General features: G+C 37.9%; 1 protein-coding gene across 4 annotated transcripts in view; it reads left to right on the forward strand.

The window, feature by feature from the left end:
• The window catches only part of CHRM3 (cholinergic receptor muscarinic 3), a 462,402-nt gene that overhangs the window by 140,396 nt on the left and 301,144 nt on the right, over window positions 1–20,862 (forward strand). For all 4 annotated transcript variants that reach the window (XR_012157828.1, XR_012157829.1, XM_073335257.1 and 1 more), the window contains one exon: window positions 8,434–8,548. The gene's annotated coding sequence lies outside the window, so the exon portion shown is untranslated. The remainder of the gene's footprint in view (window positions 1–8,433; window positions 8,549–20,862) is intronic.

Here is a 20,862-nt window from a genome sequence, read left to right on the forward strand (position 1 = left end):
AGTAATGTGATTTGAATATTGTGGGTTTTTTTGTAGACTTGTCTTATGTTTCAGTAAGTGAGAACATCTGTTAGGTTACTTTTTTTAGCAATTTGAAGGCTTGCATTTGTTATCAATTGACAAAAAAAAAATGTTTACCTTCAAGCTATTTTAAACTTTAAAGCCAATTTATATCGTTTGCATCTTAGTCTTCCTTGCAAAATTGCTCTTTTGTTTAGGTATTTTGCTATCTGTTTGTAAACATGTCTATTTCTAGGAAAACATTCTGAAAACAATCCCTTTTTGTCCTTGTTTCCTCTGATTTCTATCCTACTTTCAGGATGCCACTTCCAGTACTGTTTTTTGGCAATGAAAAGGAAATAAGTTGCGGACTCTGCAGCCAGTATCTCCATTGTTCTTTGACCCATTGGAGAGAATATTCTTATAAATGGGCCAGATGGCTCCCTATCCTCAAGAGACAGAGCCATTTTCTATTTCTTGTATCCCCTGATTTGAATTGTTAATTTTTCCCCAGAGCTATCTTTCTAAGCTGGCAGCCCCATGAATTGGTAGTGTATCACCAACCTAGATTTAATGTTGGTAAAGTTGCACTTATATTTCATTCACTCACTAAATCATCCCTTATAATGTAGAAGATAAGGATCATTGTATGTTAAAACTCACATGAATGAAGTAAAATACTGTGGTGGGATCTGTGATTTTTCACACTGACTGCCTCTCCTTTTTTTTATTCTTATCTTTTCTTCAGAGCATCTACAGTGCTGTCAGAACTCCTTATGTTTATTAGCTTTAACCTCCACCTGCAAATTCCCTTAATATTTCCACTCACTTTCTGGCTGAGGAAGTCCATCAATGCTATTCATTAATCAGCTGGAAGAGTCATTTAGTGAAATGAGACACTCAATACCCATAGGAGTTGAGCGCATTCCATTCCCTACAGGGCAGCCTAACAAGATGTGCTGTCTGGGAAGCACGTGACTCTTCTGTATGGCAGTGGTTGATGAGCACCAAGGAAGCTAAAGGTGCCAGCAACTGTTGTGCACTTGTTTTAGTGTTATTTCAAACTTGTCACCTGTGTCAAGGTTCCTCCCCCACTCTGAACTCTAGGGTACAGATGTGGGGACCTGCATGAAAAACCTCCTAAGCTTATCTTTACCAGCTGAGGTCAAAACTTCCCCGAGGTACAAAATATTCCACCCGTTGTCCTTGGACTGGCCGCTAACACCACCAAACAAATACTGGTTACTGGGGAAGAGCTGTTTGGAAATGTCTTTCCCCCAAAAAATACTTCCCAAAACCTTGCACCCCACTTCCTGGACAAGGTTTGGTAAAAAGCCTCCGCAATTTGCCTAGGTGACTACAGACCCAGACCCTTGGATCTTAAGAACAATGAACAATCCTCCCAACACTTGCACCCCTCCTTTCCTGGAAAATGTTGGATAAAAAGCCTCACCAATTTGCATAGGTGACTACAGACCCAAACCCTTGGATCTGAGAACAATGAAAAAGCATTCAGTTTTCTTACAAGAAGACTTTTAATAGAAATAGAAGTAAATAGAAGTAAAGAAATCACCTCTGTAAAATCAGGATGGTAGATACCTTACAGGGTAATTAGATTCAAAAACATAGAGAACCCCTCTAGGCAAAACCTTAAGTTACAAAAAAGATACACAGACAGAAATAGTTATTCTATTCAGCACAATTCTTTTCTCAGCCATTTAAAGAAATCATAATCTAACGCATACCTAGCTAGATTACTTACTAAAAGTTCTAAGACTCCATTCCTGATCTATCCTCGGCAAAGACAGCATAAAGACAGACAGAGACCCTTTGTTTCTCTCCCTCCTCCCAGCTTTTGAAAGTATCTTGTCTCCTCATTGGTCATTTTGGTCAGGTGCCAGCGAGGTTCCCTTTAGCTTCTTAACCCTTTACAGGTGAGAGGAGTTTTCCCCTGGCCAGGAGGGATTTCAAAGGGGTTTTACCCTTCCCTTTATATTTATGACAACCTGGTACATATTTTATAGTTTTTTGATGTCCCATTTTCTCTCTTATAATGTCAGCCTATTGACAGTTTACCTCACCTTATACAATAAGATTTTATCCAGTAACTCAAATAGATTTTGAAGCTTCTATTATTTTTCTTCTTTTCTTGTTCCTGAGAATTCCAGCTCCTTTTCAAGTTTCATAATCCCAATTAGTGTGCGTAGCGGGTATTTGCTGCACCAACTTGGGTGTTCTACGTAGCGGTGAAGAGGAGAATGAATGACCCTAGTGAGAAAGTTAAAAACAGAATCTGAGTCATCCCTGCACTTCTCAATCCAAGTGCACATAGCTGAAGTTGACATGCATTAAGAAGAAACTGCCATGAGGAAGTTGGCTGTTTCAACTGTATTTCTCCCAGGCAGATAATATTACAATATAATGTAAGATAATATTTTAAACTCTCTTTTTTCCAGGAGAGCTGATATTTTCAGTGTGTCCCAGTTATTTAGACATTTATTGTCAATTAACCCCAATTCAATGACAGTTTACTAGTTGCTCTCTAGGAATATGCAGAGACACTTGTACTGCACTTTGTTCTTGAACCTTAGGGAAGGGTAAATGCAACATTTTCTAGTTGTCTTCCTTCTTTCACTTTAATAACATAAGTGTATCTCAAATATTAATGTTCTGTAGTACAAATACTGCTTGAGCTTTTCACCGTTTCCTTCTCTTCTTCTATATATGACCCTACCTCCTCCAAATCCATATGGATGTAAGTGAAGGCACACTTTTTGAGGGATATTGATTTCAGGTAAGTTACATATTTATAAGAAAAAAACATGAGAATATCAGTAGCTGCATTGGATATTCTTGAATGTCATTCCAGAATAATCAACAGCATATAGGGGAAAGGTCATCTTCAGTAGCTGACACTTTCAAGTAAAATAAATATAAATGCATGCAACTGCCATTAAACATATGAATGCCTACTTTTGCTAGACAACAGAAACTACCAGATTTTTTTGTCTATTATGTCGGCTTTCTGCTGCTTATGTGATGCAAAGTATTCTGTATTCTGGTGGGAAAATTCTAATTTTATTTGTAGAGGGGTGTCAAGGTTCCTTCCCCACTCTGAACTCTAGGGCACAGATGTGGGCACCTGCATGAAAACCTCCTAAGCTTCCTTTTACCAGCTTAGGTTAAAACTTCCCCAAGATACAAATTAATTTTACCCTTTGCCCTTGCAATTTCCACTGCCACCACCAAACTTCATCTGGGTTCCTGAAAAAACGTAGTTTGGACATGTCTTTCCCCCCAAAATCCTTGCACCCCACTTCCTGGGGAAGGTTTGGTAAAAATCCTCACCAATTTGCATAGGTGACTACAGACCCAAATCCTTGGATCTTAGAACAATGAAAAAAGCATTCAGTTTTCTTACAAGAAGACTTTTAATAGAAGTAAAGGAATCGCCTCTGTAAAATCAGGATGGTGAATACCTTACAGGGTAATTAAATTCAAAACATAGAGAATCCCTTTATGCACAACCTTAAGTTACAAAAAAGACACACAGACAGGAATAGGTTTCATGAAGTGAGCTGTAGCTCACGAAAGCTTATGCTCTAATAAATTGGTTAGTCTCTAAGGTGCCACAAGTACTCCTTTTCTTTTTACAGACAGGAATATTCATTCTATTCAGCACAGCTATTTTCTCAGCCATTTAAAGAAATCATAATCTAACACATACCTAGCTAGATTACTTACAAAGTTCTAAGACTCCATTCCTGTTCTGTCCCCGGCAAAAGCATCATTCAGACAGACACAGACCCTTTGTTTCTCTCCCTCCTCCCAGCTTTTGAAAGTATCTTGTCTCCTCATTGGTCATTTTGGTCAGGTGCCAGCGAGGTTACCTTTTAGCTTCTTAACCCTTTACAGGTGAGAGGATTTTTCCTCTGGCCAGGAGGGATTTCAAAGGGGTTTACCCTTCCCTTTATATTTATGACAAGGGGAAATTTGGTATAAAGCTGACGGAGGTGGTAAGGACAGCTTTACCACCTCTGGTATGGAGAGGAGTAGGGTATCATAGGTGAGGCAGAGTGGAACGAAAGCTAACTTCAGGTTTCTTGTACCGCTGGTGTAAATTAGAGCAGGTCCTCAATTGCTCTAACTTGTACAAGAAATAGATGGTGCAGGGTTGTAGAGCCACTGCTGCCTGCCTGAGGTGACTCCCTTGTCCCACTCCTCCCTCTGCACTCATTACACTGAGTGGAGCTTTGGCCCAGTTAAAAATTTACTCCTTTGACTTCACTTAATGCCTTAGTGATGGAAAAAAACTGGCCTATCATGACAAAGTAGAGACATTGCCATATATTGATTTGAGGAGGAAAAAAGATAGTCCCCTGTATCAGCGGCTGCCTCTTCCTTTATACTTAGACAGATAAAAGAAACAATAACTTTGAAAGCATTGTTAGCTAAATCACCATAATTATTCAGCTTCGTTGAGTACATACTATATGTTGAAGATATAGCTGAACAATCAGGTTCTTTGAAAATGCATTACATGTTTTCTGCTGACATTCCTTTCTTCTGGAAAGAGAAAATGTGAAACAATATTGTGCTCTTCAGTCTCTCAGCAGTTGATTTTGTGTTCAAAACCTAACTTGAATGATAGTTACCCTTTGGATCTCCCAGTGATCCTTTTTCCACACATTGTCATACGTTATCCATTCTAGTTAATTCATCTTATTGCTAAAGCTGTATAGACTTATCCAGCAAGTTAATGGTATATCGTAGAACAGCTTTAAAATATGTATACTTACATTTAAAATCGATAAAACAACATTAATTTGGTGGTGATGGTGGTGGAGTTTTTTAACACTTGTGTTATGGTAGTGCCTAGAAGCCAAACAGGCTGGGACCGTACTATACTAGGTGCTGTACAAACATGTAGAAAATCACAGTCCCTGCATAAACAGTTAACACACAGTTAACAGTTAAACAGTTAACACATAGTTTAAAAGACAAGGGGAACCAGATGGCTGATATAAGCACACAGGTCAGACTAAGGGTTTAGGGGGAGACAGGATATCAAATAATAGAAGTTGCCCAATTCTTAGCCATTCAGAAGCAGTAATCATAACTCACCAGCTGTCTCCCTTGAGGTTTCAGTTTACTGTTTGCCTTATAATTTGCCTTATAGATAGTACTTATCAGAAAATGGAGCCTTCTTCCACAGAAAATTTTGAGTTTTAGTCAAATAAACACTTCCCTGAAAACTGGGGAGGGGTGCGGAGAAGGGAGTTGGGCCAAAACCTTAATCTGATCCAGGTTTGTTCATTATCAGTGGGATAAATTCATTCTCCTTTCTTGCTGTGTGCAAGCAATATATGTTGTTTCTCAATGTGTTTTTAATAAATTGGGATTTAACTTGGAATATCTATCTTTACATATGTAAACATAATATATATGGAAGATATTATTTATAAATATAAGAGAGCATCAGAGATTTTAAAAATGATTGAATAGCGTAAACAAAGCTTCTAATGCAGACCATTTCCATAAAAAAGCTGCTAAGCACGTTACATGCACACACGCTGTTTTTGGATTTCCACAACCAATAGCTGGCAACTTCTTATCTGCTGTATCTTTGTGCAGTGTGCCAGTTGTAAATTTTAACACCTTCTCCTCCGGTATCATAAGGTCAGTAATGATACCATCTTTGATTAATGCCACATTAATTTTCACCTCTCCTCCCCCCCCCCCCTATTTTTAATCAGGCTCACCCCTATTGGAATCAAAATTATGTAGATTTATTTTCTTTGATGTTACATTTTGGTGAATAAAAACTGATGCATCAGGTGGCTAAATATATGTTTTGGTTCAGATACATACTCAGGCACTGGATGAATGAATAACTGCTTGAGTGAATCACGTGTCTTTTACCCATGTACCTTGGATGTACTTGGAGAATAGTTATATAACTGTTAGAGAGAGAACAAGCAAAGAACTCACCAGTGTTGTCTGTATGACTGTTGAATGCTTTAAATTAACTAATCAAAGGTTATTTAATTGGTTTTGAAATGCATACAAAATATCCATGGGTTTCTAGTTAATTGTCAGTGTAAGATACTTTTTGGAACATATTATACCAGGTCAAATTGTTGTATATATTTTATAGACAACATCATTTGTAGACTACTTTTATCATTAATGATCATTTTACCATGAAATAGCTTATCTAATTAAATGAAAATAAATCAGTTGCTCTGTCACATTCTGTCTGCTATACTTGTATTTGTAGAGGACATTCCAGCATTGTTTTTTTTGAATTTTTCATGCCGTTTGCATTGGAGGTATTATATGCAGGGTCTACAATTTGTTTCACCTTTTGAACAAAGCCAGAATTGTCCAGAAGAGGTCCAAGATACAGCTGCACCTTTGCCTTGGAGACTGTCTGAATCACTCTGGACTTCAGTGCCCATGTGGAAGCCTGTTGAGCTTGCTGGAGCTCGTCATAGGCACTAGAGTCTACCTAAGCAGATCTGATGGCTGGATCATAATTTGTGTGCAGGAGTCTCTCCCGTTCATGTGGCTCTGTGTAGTACTTTGTTTTTATACATGAAACAAGAGATAGCAATTATACATAATAAATCCTATATTCTTATTTCACCTCTGTGTATGTTAACTAGCAGACAGAACAACGTTTTGACTACAAGTGACTTTTTTGATATGTTAAAATGTGTGTTTAAAAACATTTGTATTTCAAGCATTCTATAAAAATGAAATTGTTTATTTTAATTGCTTTACTAACAGTAATGGTCTGATATTGAATAAATAACTATTATGTGGTAAATGAACCACTCCCGTATGAAAGTGCTTTTTGTTGGTGGTTAATTCATTCTTTCCTGTATTGGTATTTATTTTTACATGGTTCATTTTTCTTTTAATTTTGTTTTCTTAATGCATCCAGGAGTAGTGAGGTCTTCTCATGGTATTTCAGCTCCTGTAGAGTGCAAATACCATGGAAAGACCAGATCTCATGTGGTTTTGACCCTGTAAAAATATCTTGAAGAAATTAAAATAGTAAAAAACATAAGCACAAATATCCTTGAATCAGTTTACTATGGTACTAAGATGTAGAGATTGTGAGTCTGCTTCTACAAACCCTCGTTCTTGTGAGTGACTTGTCCTTAATCACATGAGTATTCCTGTTAACTACTGACTCCTAGTTCACAGACTATTTACGATACTCACTTCCATTTCTATTGCTGTAAACCAGAAGATGCTTTTGAATGTGTAATGTTTAGTGAAAACTAAGGTGAAGGTATTGCTTACTGCATGGGTAATACATACCCATCTAGAAAAGACAAATCTAAAAAGTACTTTTAACAGATTTCATATGAATTTTTATTTGTTAAAGACAACATGTATATAGGATCTAAATGGTAAAGGCAAATATCTTTAGTATTTTTTGCCATCTGACATTTATTTAATGGACCATAAATCTGTGTAACCATTTATGGTTCTTATGAGGCTTCTGTGATAAGACCTTGTTCTATAACCTTAGTTCAGTTTTTAGAGGATAAGTGTTCATATTGCGGTTAGTACTAGCTGACACCAAGGAATGGGCATGGAGAAGGGATAATTCTCTTATCCCTTTTCTCAAAATCATTTAGGCATTTTGAAGTGGCCTTGGAATAGGCCAAATCCTGCTTTCCTTGGATCTGTTTGTGCAAGAAATGCAGTTGAGGAGCTGTTGGTCAGTTATCAATCTTCAATCTGGCACCTTTCATGAGGGCTGAATTTACTTTAAAATAGTGAAAAGAGAATGACAGAGTGAAGCAAACAACTTTTAAGAAGCAAAATATTTTAATCCACGTGTACGGAGATTAAAAGAAGGGCTGTTACAGAGCAATCACATACAATTGCTTCTGTACACACTTTCAATATTTACATATTGTTTTGGAGCTCGATCCTTGGGTGAGCTGTAGCAACTTTGCACTGCTCTGTTCCTAGGTACCTGTGGATTCCCCTTGCATACAACTATGGACTTTTTTTAGTTTACATGTACAAATGTTGAGCCTTAACAGTAAGTTCTGCTGTTTCTGTTCCCGAGGAAAAGAACTGAAAGACATCAGGATAAATTAGTCTAAATTGAACTGTCTTAGGAAAAACACTGATTTATGAACCAATTATTTTAAAACAAATCAACAATAAAGGATTTGAATCCTGAAAAGTAGTCTTAAAAACAAGCATCGGAAAGAACTGTATTTAAGCATAACACTACCTGTAAGACATTTTCCTGCTAGATGATGGTAATAATCAAATAGGTTATAGTGTAACAGTTTTGAACGGTGTTTTTAAGCAACTGGGAGATTTAAAGTAATACATTTAATAAGAAATGTGTATTTTCTATTTCAGTATCTGAATTTTTTTTTGTTTTTGTTTATGAAGATTTTGGCGGTTATGGCAAATCTTACAGCAGTGAGTGGTATAATGGACTGCAGGTTGGATGAGTTACAGTCATCTGCAACATGACATACCATACCAAACTTCTTCCTTGTCATTGGTAAGTTGTTGGGTTTTCTTTTGTTTTTTTGTTTTGTTTGATTACCGTATGTTTATTAGATGTTGCTTATTGACATCATAGAATTAACTTACTTGAAGAACAAGTGTGTTTCTTCAGCTGTGAAAGCATGAGAACTTTTGGAAAAAATTCCCCTTTGGCGTATACCTTAAGAAAAGTGTAGCCTTTTTTAGATGTTTGTACATTAAGCATCTTGGGCCTGATTCTCACACTAAAGCCCCTTTACACTTCCAGAGTTTTATAAAGAGGCCTTAAAATAGGACAATTGAGTTCTGGTTTAAGGCCGTTTACACTACTGTGAAGGGCCTTAAAGTAAATGAGAATAAGGTCCAAAGAGATGGAATTTTTATGATGTATTATATCAGAATGTTAAAGAACAAAAAGTTTAGAAAATAGATTTTTAAAAATAAAAGCCAAAACATAAATATTTAAATGGGGAAAAATATTTGAGGGGGAAAAAAGTTTTCCTTTATATTTTGTACCATCTTTGTTTATTTTTATGTCCACAACTAATCTGCTTACAGAATTCAGAAGCAACATTACATACTGGATAAACAATAATATTAAAAATAACACCCCAAAACAAGGCTCCGTGTAGTATAACTGAGACCTTATTTCTGGTTTACACAGTGTCCAGATATGCAGTAATGAGATCCAAAGTACTAGTTATTCATTTGACTCAGCTTGAAGTTAAACATTGACAAACCAAAATCAGATAGCAAAAAGTTCAGCAGATACACATCTAACTCACCAGAAATAGAAAAGTCAGTCACATACTCAAACTCCAGCTTAGGTACAAGAGGTTCCCCTTTGTAGGGGAACCTAATCTAGGCTCTCTGTACCAAAAGATGGAAGTCTAGTAAAAAGAAATGCTTACTTTTGTCACAATAATAGATTATCACTGTTAAGATTTGCCTACTAACGATTGTTATAATGCTAAGTCTGTGCAATATCCCAGATGGGCTCAAATTAGAAAATAGATTCATTACTTGTGAAAAGAACCTTTCTTTTCTCTTGCTCTCTAGATTTCAGGATCCTGGCTACACAAAATGTAGCTAAAAATATTAAAGGAAAAAGACTAACAATCTCAGAAATGCTTATATCCAGCATAGGAAGAAAAGAAAAAGTGAAGGCATTAATCAAAATTTGTACTCGAGTATCACTGATGTGCAGTAATAAATTGTGACTGGCAATGGAGTTTTCAATATCCTCGTTTACACTTGCCAGTTCTGAGGTGTGGTAGCACTCTGTTCCTTTTCAGTGTTGAATACAAATAGATCTAGATTTTTGCCTGTGAAATTCTTTTGCTAGAAGTGTTCTTTGCGACAGTGAAATAAAACATTTTTGTTGTAAAATTGTGAGATATGTGAACTGTGCCAGTTTTATAGTGTATTCAGTATTTTGCATAGTTCTCCTAAATAGCGTATATACTGCTTATGTATTGTGCTAAAATACTATGTATATTCTTAATTCTTATGTATATCTACATACTTTACATATGCTATCTATGTACATACAAGATTGTGGGTGCAATACAGGGCCAGGAAAGAGTCTGTATGCAACAAAGCTTCTGGTAACTTCATGGAAACTATAAAAGCGAATCTTGTCAACCTTGATCATGCAGGACTTTAGTTTATCACTGTATTTAATTAGAAACTTATTCTTAAAGGAAGAACATAGTTTTGAGTATTTTGTTCCTATGGATTAGTTTTAATTTTTTTCTGGACCATTTCATTATAAAGTGGAAGGAATTATATAATTTATGAGACAACTCACTAGCCAACAACTCAATATTAATTCATTTTACTACTAAAATATAAAGTCCTATTTCACTAGCTATATTTCTTTGTTATTGCAGCTGTCAGTGGGGATTTTTTTTTTTTACCAAATCAACATGTGTATTGATGACCTAGTTTGTTTTTTTTATCACAAAAACAATCTGTTTTACAAAGTTAGGATTTCTGCACAGAGCTTTACATCCAGTATAGTGGCAAAAATTTTGTAGTTGCCTCACATAAAAAATCCTTAATTATACATAAAGTACACATCACTCATAGAGGAATATAACCACTTTAGCGTTTTCCGGAAAGAAAAAGTCACATTAAAATAAACAAATAAACCCTCAGAATTCCTTTTTAGGGGAACTACCACTGCTGTTGTTTTTGGGTGTGTGTCACTTTCATGCATGAGTTAGCACTATGTTCGTCAATCCTTGAATATCGTCTGTCTGCCTGTTCTTAATCAGCACCTGCCTGTTTCTCTTTTTCAAACACCACAAATGCTGTGTTGTCTCCCAGGTACTGAATGTACTACAACAAACCAGGGGACTGGTTAAACAGCATAGACAGCATCACCTCATTTGTCTCTTCTGGCAAATTATTAAGCAAAATGATATTGTTTGATGGGTTATCTGACACCTGTTGATTCCGTGATGCAGTCCCTTGGACATTCATTGATTTCTGTATTTTTTCCTGACCAGGCTTTTTATTTGCTGCATTAGCAGAGTGCTCCAGAGACTTGACCTTGTTCTTTCCTTTTTCCGTTTCAGCAAGTGTACCATGTATTTCCATCTTCTTCTGGTTTTTGCATGCTGACTTATCATGAAATGGAAAGTCTTGTGACATCATTGGTGGAAGAGCCAACTTCCTTACATTATAAAAAAGGCTGTCCATCTTCCTAGTCATTAACACCACGGGACCTTATTGTGATCATTTTTACAGAGGTGTGATGCTTTACTGAACAGAACTTTACTGAAGTTACTCCTTCTGTACACTACTGTGAGATTAGAATTAGTTTTTTGTACATGGTCAAACTGGGAGAATAGCTAAATTAACTCATCCATTTTAAAAAAAAATGTTGTTTTCTACTACTGATGAAAACCGTACAATTTCCCCAAACACATAATTTCTATAAGAATATGCAATAAGTCTAATACCTTGCTATGTTAAATCTGTGACTCTCTTGAGTCAACCTTCTCAATCAGGGAGGCATTTTGTGATGTGTAAAAATGGGGATGAAGAATCTTCATCCCGAAACTCATTTTTACTTGTGGTCTAAGATATGAAATCAGGACTACTGTGGTAAAAGTGCAAGAGTGTAAACCACTGCACCAGCCACCCTATAGCCAGACAAAACCCGAACACAGTTTTCAGGAGGTAAATGTACTGCCAGAACAAATTTAATTAAGCTTATAGATGTTTTCTCTCTCTCCATTATTGGAAATTGGGCTGCCTTTGTTTATAAAATACCAAATCCTAGAGGATATGAAAGGACAATATTTATTTATTTCAGAGCCCCAGTTTGGTCACAGTTCCACCACAATTACTCCATTAATCATGCCAGTGAAATAAATAAGACTACTAATGGAGTTAACATACATGAGGGTCGTGGAATTATGCTCTTATACTACATCCACACCATGAGGTAGGGGTGTGATTCCCAGTTTGTGTATACATACTCATGCTAACTTGATGAGAGCTAGTGAAAGTATAAATAGCAGAAGTAGCCATGAACCCCATGAGAACATACTCGGCACGACTAAGCTGTTCCGCCACTGTGTGTGCTACCTTGGCTACGCTACTGTTTATACTCCTGCTATCTCTCCTTGAGCTAGCACGAGTATGTATATGCAAATTGTGAATCACACCCTTACCTTGTAGTGTGGGCAAAGCTTTATTAGAGAAGCTTCACTGAGGTTGTGAGAGAAGGAGGGGAGCCTAAGTAAAAGGGGAAACATCAGATTTCTAGGGGGTAAGGAATGAGAGAATCTAAGGTGCTTCCACAGTACCTTATACCTAGCTCATTCAGTACCTAACTGGGCCCAGCCCTCATCACACTTGACTGGTAAACAAAGCCAGTTTGATAGATGCTGTAAATTTGTTTGAAAACTGCATTTAAATTTTGGTCTCCTACTACATATTGAGTAACTTCATAAGAACTCTTTAATATTGAAGAGATTTTTTAAAATATTAAATGTGTGACATCTTTACATAGGGATGAAACAAAAGCCATAAAGAGAGGATGACAGATGTTGTTCATTAGTCATTTATGATAATCAAGAAAAGAATATATAAAATGGAAAATTCAGACTTTACAAACAAGATAATTCATCTCATATGTTAAGTAGTAAGGTCAAAGAATAAACAAGGACTCTTTACTGGATAATCATAGTATTGTAGCTTACTTTGAGAGTATACTGACAACAGATCTGAAAAGGTGCTTTACTAGTAAGGTGACAAAAGATCTATTAAGAAAACTTTACACCTTTCTTTTTGTGAGACAAAATAAGGAAAACAAATACAAATGAATCAACATTTTTCCTGACTAACAAACAGAGGTTACCCAAAAGTGCTGCTTGCTACTTGTGTTTCTTTAGTACCAACTAAGGTAACAACTATTATGGCTAGCATCAACAGTTATAGCCAAACATTATGGACCCATCACCAAAACCACCTTGGAACTTTGGGGAAGTATAGACCTGGATAAAGTTTCACATTTGAACTTCACAGCTCATGTCTGTCTCTATAAAGATCCTCTACTAAACCTCCCAAATCTAACAACACTAAGTTAGGAGAGGTTTGGATTTGGTTCTGAACTCTGGCTTGAGCCTGTCTTTACTCTGTTTATCAGAACTCCCAGATACAATGGTTAATCATAGAATCCTAGACTTTGAGGACAGAAGGGACCATTATGATCATCTAGTCTGACCCCCTGCACAATGCAGGCCACGGAATCTCACCAACCAACTGTGTGATTCAGGTGGAATATTTCAATTTTGAACTAAATCACTGCCTGTCAAATAGTAAAATGCTCCATTTTGTTTCCTACTTTAATGTACTTCACTTCATGAATGATACCACTAGGTGGATTTTACCTGCCAAGCTAGTAGCAGGACTGTCCTAACCCATCATAACTGGTAAGTTAGCAGAATGGTGATAGCAGAGAAGGTGCATTGAATGAATGACAGCAAAACAGATGAACCTACTAGTGCATTATTTATGGAAATAATGGTAATGCTACTGATGTATACTGGGGTGAGATGCCTGCAACTAATAAGCACAACGGGATGAATAATTGTTAGTGTTTGTCCTTAAATTTCCTGATTTTATAATTAGGATTTAGAGTTAGGTCATTGATATTGCCTCAAGGGATGGGCACAACAATTCAGATAATATAAGAACTGACCAGGAAATTTCCTTCATTTTTACGAGCATCTCTGCACTTCCAGTTCATGCTGAAGTTGAGAAGTGGAAGCACCAAAACATCCCAAGAATCTTGTGCAAAGTACACAGCAAAAATTTTCAACAAACCACAGCCAACCTCAAAGTTGGGTATTAGTTAAGGGAAAACCAGCAATCTGGTAACCCAAGAAGAGTAGCTACAACTGTGTTTTATAGTAAGGGTGACTAGTCCTCCACACTTCCCTGATAATATTTCAGGCCAGATTTTCCCATCCTTACACTGATCAGTAGCATAGGGCCTGATCCCAAAGCCCATTGGGAACATTTCCATTGATTTTACTGGGCTTTGGATGAGTCCCAGAACCCACAAATATTCCCATTCTTTGCAGTGCATTGTGAGTTCAGGTGGCAGAATCTGGCCTTAAAGGAGGTACTGCAGGAAGGTGCTTCCTTTAAAACAGATGCTAAAGCAGGTTATACTCTAACTTTTTTGCATCGTTATTTATATTTAGTTGTTTATTTTATATTTTCTAAGTTATTTGTTTGATGCAGCTCCTTCCTGTTTTGGGCAACAAAAGTTATCCTGGAAAAGGTTTAGAGTCGGAACAAAATGATCCATGGAGTGTGGAAGGAGGCTTGCACAAAATAATATGATGATGATGCTTGTTTTATAAAGTCTATGTGATTTAAATAAGCAGGGAGGAAAAAAAATGCTGTGGTACCAGATTTGTTGGTTTCGGTCTCAACTCAAATAGAATCATATTAATATGTAGCCAGTGGATTAGCATTCAGTGTTTTTCTGTCTGTCAGTGTAAAGTCTATTTTACGGATTATGACAATTAGGCAAATGTATTTGTTTCTTGTTACAGATTAATTTCTTGCAAAGCTTTACTAGAAAAAAAGGCTATTTGTGAATTACAGGAAAGTATGCACAAAAATGTTCTTGAACTTAATTTTCTCATTCAGAATTGCTAGTTGTTAGTGGTATAAGAAGATCCCCTAGTCTTTGGATCGGATGTCTTTTGTTGTTCAGCAGCTATTTAATGATCTGCATGATGTTCTAGTATCCTGTGGGCAAGTTATCCTGATCCACCATTTTGGCATGGATGGCCAGAAGATATTTACTCTGTTATACTATAGCACTGGCACTGGTTCACACAGCAGTTAGCCTAATAAAATTCTTCAAATGCTTCATACTTTGCTGGTGTGTTAGTGCAACATTTCCAGCAAGCTCAAAATTTCAGCGAGTAACTCACATAGAACTCAGAGTAACAGTCGTGTTAGTCTGTATTCTCAAAAAGAAAAGGAGTACTTGTGGCACCTTAGAGACTAACCAATTTATTTGAGCATAAGCTTTCATGAGCTACAGCACACTTCATCGGATGCAGTGAGCTGTAGCTCATGAAAGCTTAAGCTCAAATAAATTGGTTAGTCTCTAAGGTGCCACAAGTACTCCTTTTTCTTTTCACATAGAACTGCAGTGCAAGCTACAAATATGGATCTGGATCCAAAGCCCACGTAAGTCAGTGGGAGTCTTTTGATTGATTTTAATGGGCATTGGATAAGTACATTAAAATGGCCATACTGGGTCAGACCAATGGTCCATCTAGCCCAGTATCCTGTCTTTCAGTAGTGGCCAGTGATCCATCCCCTGTCGTCCATTCCCAGCTTCTGGCAAACAGAGGCTTGGGACACTCAGAGCATGGTGTTGCATCCCTGCCCATCCTGGCTAATAGCCATTAATGGACCTATCCTCCAGGAACTTGCCTAATTCTTTTTTGAATCCTGTTATACTTTTGGCCTTCACAACATCCCCTGGCAAAGAGTTCCACAGGTTGACTATGTGTTGCATGTATAAGTACTTTCTCTTGTTTGTTTTAAACGTGTGATCTATTAATTTCATTGGGTGGCCCCTGGTTTTTGTGTTATGTGAAGGAATAAATAACATTTTCTTACTCACTTTTTCCACGCCAGTCAAGAGTTTATAAACCCCTATTTTTTAACTGGCCAGCTGCATCCAGATTTCAGCCACTTTGCACTGCTTAACTGGTACCAGAACATGTGCAGAGAAACTAGACCTTGTTTTTTATCAGAATGGCAAAGACAGTACTTGAGACAATAATATGAGCATGTAAAAATAGTAAATATGGGGAAATAGGGTGATCTAAAGACTGACACTGCATTGTTAAGGTCACAGAATGTGTAGAAGACTTCTTTAAAGCTTGTAAGGCAGTTCCAGTAGGTGGAGCTAGTAATTGGGGAAAATCATTTCACATTCTTGTATGGTATTCAGAAATAAAAGTTGAAATGCTTTAATCTGCTCTCTGTTGGTGATATATGCACAGTTTAGTGAGGATTGGCCTAAGGGCTTCACAGAAGAATCCTCAAGTAATTTTAGCTTGACTCCACTGTTTTGTGAAACCCAGTTCCTATCTTGAATTGTCATATTATAATTGTGATCGGTAGATTCTATGTGGACCCACACAGCAGTCTGGCAGAAGATTTTCTTATTTGGTTCCTTGTCAGTGCTCATCATCAGCATTTTAAACCATTGTTTTCTTGTTGTTTTAGCTGAGCCTACATGACATATAATAATAAACAGAGGTTCATCACATATGTCGTCCTCTTTGTCTTCAACAGTATGCATCTTTATTTTTCTGCTTTTGCAGTTTGAAAGCTTTTAAAATTTGTCTCTATTTATAGTGAATGTGAGGGAGAAAAAAGTGAGCATCCACCCACTGAAAATCAGGTCCCTGGAAGGTGTCTCAAGTTGAGGACTAAAAGAAATGGAGGCACCCAAAATCACTAGTACCTTCTGAAAATCAGTCCTTTGATCTCTTCAAAACTCTATCTCTTGGCAGCATTTACAAGGTCTGGTCAGTGGTCATTTAAAGTCTACAGAAGTCTGATGGAGCATCCTGATGTTCCTAATCTTTTTTGTCCAAAATAGCCTAGATTGCTGATGCTCTGCTTTTGTGAGGGAGCTGATGGTATGCTTCCCAAAAATGATGAAGGACTGGACAGGAGCTTCTTTGTTGGTGGCTGGTGGCAGAGTTCTTAACTAAATGATAGTTTTAATGATGTTGGGATTATATTACAATAGTAATAACGTATTAGACCACCTGGACCAGGGGCGGGCAAACTTTTTGGCCTGAGGGCCGCATCGGGTTTCAGAAATTGTATGTAGGGCTGGTTAGGGGAGGCTGTGCCTCCGCAAACAGCCAGGCATGGCCGAGCCCCTGCCCCCATTTGACCCCCCCTGCTTATCGCCCCCTGACGGCCTCCCCAGAGACCCCCACCCCATCCACTCCCCCTTCTCTCTGTCCCTGGACCCCCCACCCCAACTGCCCCCCACTGCCCCATCCAACCCCCTCTCTCCTTCCTGACTGCCCTGCTCCATTCAACCACCCCTTCTTCGTATCCTCTGACTGCCCCCTGCTACCCTATCCAACCCCTCCTTTCCTTTCTGACTGCCCCTGGAACCCCTGCCCCCATTCAAGCCCCTTGTTCCCTGCCCCTACCCCTATTCACCCCCCACCCAGCCCCTGACCACCCCCCAAACTCCCCTGCTCTCTATCCGACCCCTCTCCCCCGCTCACTGCCGCCTTACTGTGCTGCCTGGAGCACCGGTGGCTGGTGGCATGGGGATAGGCAGCCGTGCCTCCCAGCTGGAGCCAGCCACGCCACCACACAGCACAGAGCACCGCGTCAGGCCAGGCTCTGCGGCTGGACTGCCCCAGGAGCTCAAAGTCCGGATGCCCAGAGCATTGCACTGGCGGTGCAGTGAGCTGAGGGTGCGGGGAAGGGGCCGGGGGCTAGCCACTAGGAGTTCAGGGGCCGGGCAGAATGGTCCGTCGCGCCATAGTTTTCCCACCTCTGACCTAGTCCATTGTATAGGCATCTTTATTGTTATTTACATTTATATAAAATAAATAATCTCACAGTGAATAGCTTCAAAAATATTCCACTCTAACTGGGAATGAAGCGGGGAGGAGAAACACAGTTCATCCATAATCAAAATAAATACAAAAATAAAACCTATCTATGTGCAGTGAACTTTTGAAATAAAGCAGAAAAAGCCAAACCTAAATTTAACCAAAATTTAAAAGGGTCCTAAGAACCCTGAGGTCCTTCTGAAGGTGAGAAAGATGGGAGTTCTTTAGAATGAGAACGAGTTTGTAAAGAGTGTCAGCACATACATTTTTCAATGGTGTAGTTAACCATCATGCTTCAATAAAATAAGAAGTAAGGCTATATTATTTTTAGTATGACTAAGCAATCATCCCTGAGAGGTCCGAATTACCTACTTTATAGCAAGGAGCAATTTTAGTAAGAAGTCCTGTAATTAAACTGACACATTTTGAAACCAATTCACAAAAGGGCTTTCTAAAATATCTTTCCCCCTCCCCCCCCAAACACTGAATTCAGGAAAAATGCAAAAAAAAAGTCAGTTATTTCATGACTTTCCAGATGATCAGATTCTCCTACTTCGATTATGCTCCTAGTTTGAGTAGCAATGGGGTTGGAGGGAGGAGTATTGGATGAAAAGAGAAGAGTTCTGAAGAGCAATTTACATCTTTCAGCTAAGGGAAACAACATATATAATGTTAAAAGGACTAAAAAGTATTTTGGAAGGGGAGAAATAAGATTCATAATTATAATTCACACCATGAAAGCATGCATGCCAAGCTAAATATTCATTTATTGCTTATAAATAGGGTATAAATGAAAGCTGAGTAAATATTCAGGATTATAGATAAGATATGGTTATTTTAATTGCTTTTAATAAAGGTGTCTAGATACGGAAAAATTGTTCATTTAGATTGAAACCATTGATAAGAGGTTCCTAACAAAGCTAAGCAGGATTTCTTTGGTGTTCCTCCCACCCCACCCCACCACTTTTTAGAGGGAAGAAGCCTTTATTTTGTGACTGACTTTTCCTATTTTGGTTCACTGCGAACACCAACATTTTGTTGGGGATCCCAGAGCTTGGCAGGTGTTCTTAAAATCTAGCTTCATAACAACAAACTTAAAGGAAAGCAGTGTTAGTGCTTCAAGCCTCCGTGGAAACTAGATTTTGTTGGATTCTCATGACAAATGGAAAAGCAAATCTTTACTAGGTAGACCCTCATTCTGTTTGGAGATTTGTTGAACCAAACCATTTTTTTTCTACAACTGAAAAAGATTTAGTTTGAATCCTGGACAGAAGATACATTTATCTATGTGTGGATGTCTTGATTGAAAGCAGTACATCCATCACTTTTCTGTCCTTTTGGTCTAAAATAATACTTGTACAATATTGTACAATTAAAATACCATTTAGATTGTTGTGTGCCTTTTATATATTCATTTAATTCATTCATTCAGGGGAAATAGAAGGCACAAAATAAAACTTGAGATTAAGGAGACACATAATTTGGGTTCTCCTAAATTCTACTTCATGAAATGTTGAGGGAGCATGGGCAGTTGTGTACATAATGCAAAATAAGCACACACATCAAGCAACAAGAAACCACAGTAACTGGAAACAGAGGGTGGTAATATGCCTCGAGATTCTAATAATTTCTTATGCTGTAATAAGAATATTGTATACCTATTTGTGTCCTTTTATCCTAATTTCTGTGGGTCAGAAATATTTGTTGTTTATTCAGCACCTTTTACTTATTTTGCCCTTTGAGTGCTACATTCTAACTGAAAATCTAACCAAGAGTAGTTCTTTTTCTGTGATGATATAGTCCATCTATTTTTAAAGTTTTTTCATGTAGGTATACAAGGGATAAGCTTAACTTTTTTCAGTGTTGTGTAAATAATACATAGAATAACCTGGCACTGTTTGATTTAGTGAATGACAAGCCTTATACTAATTATTCAAACCGATACATTATTGATCCAAATTATATATAAATTGGTCTGACATAAACATGGCCCTATTTCAGAGCCAGGCAGACTTTTTGGCCTGAGGGCCACATTGGGTTTCCAAAATTGTATGGAGGGCCAAACAGCCAGGCATGGCCCGGCCCCCACCTCCTATCCAACCCCCCTCCCATTTCTCACCCCCTGATGGCCCACCCGGGACTCCTACCCCATCTGCCATCCCCTGCTCCCTGCCGCCCCATCCAACGCCCCCCTCATTCCTGACTTGCCCCCCGGGACCCCTGCCCCATCCAACCCCCCTGTTCCCTGCCCTCTGATTTTGCTGGAGGATTTGTGGGTGTGATGATGCTCTGGGGAGCTAGGAAGGAAATAAGTAATCTGCATCAAAGTAAAAAAGTCCTGTGAAAATCCAGGCATCAAACAAGCATGAGCCTGGTGCAACATATTAGCATGTACAGCAGGTGAAGCCAATGAGGCTGAAAAACTTAGATTAATTGAATACAGGTGTTGGAATTTCAGGACTCTAAAAAACAGTGCTAGCTAGTGTCAGAGTGCTGTTTTTGCCAAAAATATTGTGGAAGTAGGCTTTAATTACGGTACAATTCTAAGTACTGTGCATTGACTCAAATTATGTCCATGACTATTTTATTATTTTATTTATCTTTGTACGTTGGGCTATTGTGGGATAAGAGTATATGTATTTTTATGGCAGATTTATATGTGAATATTGCATACGTGACAACCATCCCTTTTCCAGAGAAGTTATAACTAAATATTTAGCAAAATACGTGGCCATTTTTATTCTTGGATTCTCCAGCTCCTCTACTCAGATGTATTTCAGGATGGTCAAAAGATATGTCTGTCTATTTCTCTGTTTACCTATTGGCAAATATGCTGTTGCTTTGAGGCAAGATTCTGGTAGACAGCTTGGATTCATGATAGCAGGATTAGTATATCGTTTGCATAAAATATGATACATAATTAATCAAAAATCCAAATGTATAATTCATGTTGGACTTTAAATATTGCTTGCAGTGTTTACACCTGTTGTAAGTTGTATTGGTACAAGTATAGCTATTCGTGGCATACTGTCACATCTTATTCCAAATTTTCCTTTAGATGCAGTCATGGGGCTTCCATTGACTTCATTAGGAGCCATAAGGAAATAAAAATACATGATTTGCCCCCAAATGTTTCCTTTTTATGGATAAACATTGTGGAAATGTATTTTCACTGTCCTAG

This window comes from Lepidochelys kempii, chromosome 3 (assembly GCF_965140265.1).
Source record: "Lepidochelys kempii isolate rLepKem1 chromosome 3, rLepKem1.hap2, whole genome shotgun sequence".
NCBI lineage: Eukaryota > Metazoa > Chordata > Testudines > Cheloniidae > Lepidochelys > Lepidochelys kempii.